Below are 6,000 nucleotides of genomic sequence, written 5' to 3' on the forward strand. Positions count from 1 at the left end.
CTCAAATCTTTTTCATCTATAATGATCCTAAGCAGGAATTTTTATTTATTTGCTGCATTATTAGTAAGTTTCTAAAAATTCTATAAGATGTTCCTGAGTGGTACCAAGATTCTCTTGGGTAAAGATAGCACTATGAACATGAATGATATTTTCTCACTGTAAGAAGATCATTGAATCCAGAGAATTTTTCATCATTGTTAAGTTGAGCCATCTTTAAACAGACAAGTCAGTGTTTTCAAATGTTTGAGCTTCAAATTTAGAAATAAATAATCCCAAAGGTTTCCAAGACTGTCCAAGTTTCATACAGAATTTAATCACACATGTGTTGCCACTTCATGTCACTTAAAATGAAACAAGATGGCTGTTTCCTAATAGAAAATGTGACATCTGCTAGCATTACCAACCATTTATTTAATATCCCTGTAGTTTACTTTGTTTCCCTATTCACCCATAGCTATTTAGAAAAGTCTTGAGGTCTGATTCCCATCATGAACTGGAGGAATTCTTCATAAAGACTTCTATTACTTGGTTTTTAGTTAGCTGATCAGAATGGCAAGGTAAAGGTAACCTTCCCAGGATCTGTAGCCCACCCCTTCCCTTACACCCATATGCAAACCAGCCAAATATATATACAGTTCACAGAGAGCGTATGACAACTTTTTGGCTTTAGTTGCCTTTACACTTAATTTAAACAACCCACTTTATTTTCCTTTAATAAATTTAGTTTTGAAATTTTTGATCTGGCCTCATAGTTTTGGATGCAAATTGAAACTGTGCATAAGATACTGAACTAATACCTCCATAATTTTTGACATAATGTATAAAACATTTTTAAAATATAATACATGAACAAGGGTTTTTTCCCCTTTCATTTTATCATATAATTCTCTCATAGTAAAAGAAAAATCTGTACTCAAAACTGTTTAGTACATGGAAAACTAATTATTTTATTGGTTTAAGTATAATCACAAAATACAGGCTATAATCATATAGACAAGACTGACAATCATACAGATCTTAATTTCAAAAGTTATATTCTTTATTTCCACCCATGTTTACTTTTCAAATAGTTTTGAAAAACATTCCACACAATACGTTCCTTCTACTTAATTACATGCTGCACTAAATATTTTATTAATAATTTATAATAAAAAAAATATTCTCTGAGAAGATACAGTTTTTCAAATGTGTTAATCACACCCTCCAAGTAGCTTTTAATTTTACTTTTAGGACCTAATATCAGATTTGTTTATTGTAAGGCAAATTTATATCTTTGAATATGTAGCTTATCTTGCAGCTGTTATACGCATTGCGTTGAATAACTTATCTCCTCAAGCATTTCTCCATGAAAACCGAAGAAATCCCATGGAGAAAAGAAAAAAAAAAGCAGGAGGAGCATTTTGTTTTTTTATCAGCCTAATTTTAAACATCCCCCTCAATTTTTTAAAAATATTTAAGTACAATTAATTTATATTTTCGTAATAATTAGCAATAAATTTGAATTAAATTTAATAATTTGAATTGATACAATTACACCCTTGTATTAAGAATAGACTCTTTGTATTATACTCTTGTAAAACTAATTTAATTCCACTTAAACCCCTGATATACTTAAACTCCTGATATACTAACATTAATAATTTTTAAATTTATTTTCGAAAGCATATTCATCTCAAAACTGTTCAAGTTTTTAATGCTTTTAACTAAAAAAGTGGGAAATGGATAAATATGGGTATTGTATATCAAATAATATTTTCTATACTGTTTTAGGTACATAGTTTTATTATATTACCCACCACAGTTTTATTATATTACCTACAATTTTCATTAAGTATAACAGTCATAAAATTAGCAGAAGTTTCTCTATGAATGTTACGAAAAGCAAAGAGGATACTGTGCATATCAGGCTTATTAAACCTGCGTTTAATAAGCCTGATAATAACAGCCGTTTAATAACGCCGGTGTATACCTGCGTGTGTGTATATATAAGGCCTATTTACTTACTTATATATATGACATTTATATTAAAAATAATAAAACTATAAGTATTGCCTAAGAATCAAATTCTAATAAATTTATTTCTCAATTTTCAGTAAATATTTTAATAATATTTGTTTTTTCAAGTCTTTCAAAAACCAGAAGATGTACATCTTCTGGTTTTTGAACATCTTATCACCTAAAAAAAAATCTAGAGGGTATATGGCATATATCCTCCACTACAGCCCTGATGTAGATATCCTAATTTATATATATTTTTGCATTTTTCATGTTTTTAGACTTGTATATATGAAGGGGTAGGCTACGTATTTCAAATAAAATTTGATGTATACAAGATACGAACTGGCTAAAAATACAGTACATGTTTTGTAACTTGTACAAATGGAATAGTTTTACTCATTAGGCCAGAAAGTCATTAAAACATTTTTGTACAGTAGCAGAACTAGACAGGGGCAAACAGGGCAACCTGAGAATTTCTTGTCAATAAAATGAAGCACTTGTATTACCAAGAACCTTTTGTTCTGTTGTAATTAAGAATTAATACCTATGCAAATTAAAGAAACCAGTCAATGAAAAATAGAAAAGTAAAAGAGCAGGTTGAAATAAAGTATTTATGATGAAGAAAGCATGCACTGTGTTCTTCCCCCCCCCCCCCTGTTTTTGGCAAAATATTTAAATTACTTTTTTTTTTCTTTCTTTTTTTTATTTTAGTATAATAATTAAGATATTCACAAAAATGGGAATTGTTTTAGTTTCTATCTGTAAATTTTAATTCATTTTTGTTTGTTTGGTCTGGTCAATGTTTTCATCTTTGGTCATCATATGGTACAGCAGTTCAGAATAATTTAAATGGCTGGCTTTATCAGTGGTTACAAAATAATTTTTGGTGGATTCATGTGTATGTTTGAAATAAATTTGGTATTCTTTTGTTTTGCCAAATCTTTAAATTTGTTCTAAGTTTATCGCATCCTTTTCCAACCTTACCTTCTATATGGGATCAGTTTTTCTACTCAAAAAGCTCAGTCCAAGGTATTTTTATTGAAATATGCAAATAATTGAGTAGTCGACCAAGTATAACTTACTCAGTTCCTCTTTGTTTTAATATTCATTCCTCAAAAAACTGAAGCTTATCTACCAACTTTGGAATCAATAAAGAATCTAAGTTTCTATACAGCTCCAAAAAAGTTTACTTTAATTTTATATAAAACGTCTTTGTGCTTTGGACCAATATGTGTTAAAAGTCTTCTGGTGGAATTTTGTGTTAATTCTTGTTACTATTTGTTATTTCATAAGACACAATAGATTTGTATAGCATATAAATGTAACCTTTATTTTGTTTCTAATATTCAAATATTCGAACGCTCATTTATTTACTGATGTATTATTCTATTATCATGTTGTCCATTCCATTATTTGGGTATAGTCATTGTAATAGACGTAATAAATTCAAGAGAGGGTGCCATGGCATGGGAAACAAATTAATTGATGGACCAACCAACCCAGATTTTAAGATTTGTTGAAATCTATCTGCAACCCAGTTAATGGTATCTTTGGCCTAGGTCCAGTTGACAAAAAATGAAATATGCTAAGTTTATGGAAAGCAAATTTACTGTGAGCGAGAAACTTGAACAGAACTTTTCAAGGTGTTTCCTTATCTCTTTTTCAGAGCACATTATTACGTAAAGAATAAAGCAACTGTAACATGAAAAGGCATGCTGATCCACACCTAGGTTTTTTCTTAACATCGAATAACTGTATGCTGTCGAGTATTCTGTAATTGTGCTCTTATAACAATATCGCTTTTAAATGTAGATAATATTAGTATTTTGTACATTATCCTGAAAGCTGTTAGTATTATGTGAATTTTTTAAATTTATTTATCTGTAGTTTGCTATATTTAATAAACTTTGAGCAGTCTTCCACAGTTACAACAGTTTTCTCAAACTGAATAAGTAAATTCCTCCTTTTTTGATCTTGTGGTTAATACACTTGGATTGGTCCACTTTATTAGGACAGTTCACAATTATAGAGTATCAGTTCATTAACTAGATATGTTTCTATTTGGCAATAATTTTAATAAATTTTTGTTATTCTCTAGATGGCCATTATTTGCCACCACTAGTACTAATTCACAATAATTACATTTGATGCCAGTTTGTTGGGATGAGAACCTTTGTTTTTAAGCTAGTTGCATTCAGTTTATCACATTATTTTTCTTTTCCAATTATTGGTTCATTGCTGTTTCAGTTATCACACCTTTGTCTGATAATCTTCTGATTGTTCTTTAGTTTTATGATGATGATTAAAATTTAGAATTAAGATCTTTTTCACTTCCGAGTGGAAGTAGAGGGGAGATTCAAAAATGTGTTTCTGGAATTTGTCTTTTCTCACTTCACATTTCTTGGTTTTGATTATTAAATTCATCTTAACTTTTCAGCTCCACTTTCCAAGCACATTATTTCCGTCTTTATTTTACCGATTGTATTAAACTTATAACTGTCAGTTACTAAAAGAATGCTCTGAGGTTGGGAACATGATACATATTGAAATTCTACCAAATGCTAACCAAATATGCTGTAAAATTTTTCTATAAATAAAATATTGGACTTAAGTACAATTAAAACTTTTAAATATTCCAAATTATACTATGAAAAATTCTCAAAATAATGAGAGGAATTACCTCAGTCTATGCATGTAGGACGTTTCTTCACTAACACTCTCCTTGGATTTAAACGAATATTAAAATAATGAAATGAATTCTACCCTCTGAGGCAAACCATTAGCGATCCAATCTACCCAGCACCCGTGATCCGAGAGCTCTAAACCATCACCAAAATACATCAGAATTCCATCGAACGACAACAGGTGGGAGAAGACATTTGTTTCTATAACTTGAAAATGAATTAAAATAACATCCGAAAATTCTGAAAACTTATTTTATATATTTTGTATCAATTAAATTTAAAATGGTAGCTTTCGACAGACTTTCAGTTGTAATGACATCTGACGGCTTCTTAAACATATCCAAAACACCAATCCAATCACATGGCCAATCCTATGTCTTTCGTGTGTAAGAATTTGAGGATGCTTTTCTTATTTGAATATCAGAATTTAGAAAGGAGAAGTTTTGAAACTAATTAAATACATATGAAATATTGTAGTTTGCAAATTGTGTTATCACCATTTCCGATATCCCAAGTGCTATTATTTTTGCTCACTTTTAAATACATAATAAAATAGAAAGTTATGGCATGTCTTTATGTTTAATGTCATTATGTATTGGATGTCATTGTTGTTTGTACTTTACTTTCAATATTTGGAAAGGACCATTACAGTTATACTGTAAACAAAACTTTATTTGTACTTGGAAAACAAATAGTATTTGTAATTTGCTTTCCTTCATATAGCAAAACATTTTACATGGTTGTAATATTGGTAATAATTTACCATCGAATTTTTGTATTACTTTTCCATTTAGCAAACCGCTTAAAAAAAATAAAAATAAATGTGCAGCCTTTCACATAGCTAGATACTATTATTTTTAACAAAGAATGCTAATAGTTTACTAAATAAATTAATTAATTTTGAAGTTCCTGTGCGAAAATCGATAATTTTGCGTACAGCTGTTTTTATTATATTGCACTCCAAACTCGTAATAAAGACCAATTCTAGTAGGGATCAAGAGGTGCACCCAGTGCTGTTCTTTTTGCTAGCATACAAAAGAACCCCATTTGTCCTCGGTGGCAACCAAGAGTCACTACTGGATTTAAAGAATGGTGGAAGTAATCGTGCAATAATAAAGCAGCTGTTTGCAAACTTATTTTTTTATATTCTTAGGTACTATAATAATTAACCTAACTATGACAGAACTAATTTTTAGCAGTGTTATTATACTAAACAGACAAAAGATTTATTCTTTATGCAGTGACTGTGATCAATGTATTTTGCACTTTATTCATGAATTTCTTTTTTAATTTTGAAACTTTGTGATGTACGCAACTA

The sequence above is a fragment of the Mastigoproctus giganteus genome, chromosome 7 (genome assembly GCF_048544385.1).
Source record: "Mastigoproctus giganteus isolate SK-2022 chromosome 7, ASM4854438v1, whole genome shotgun sequence".
Taxonomy (NCBI): domain Eukaryota; kingdom Metazoa; phylum Arthropoda; class Arachnida; order Uropygi; family Thelyphonidae; genus Mastigoproctus; species Mastigoproctus giganteus.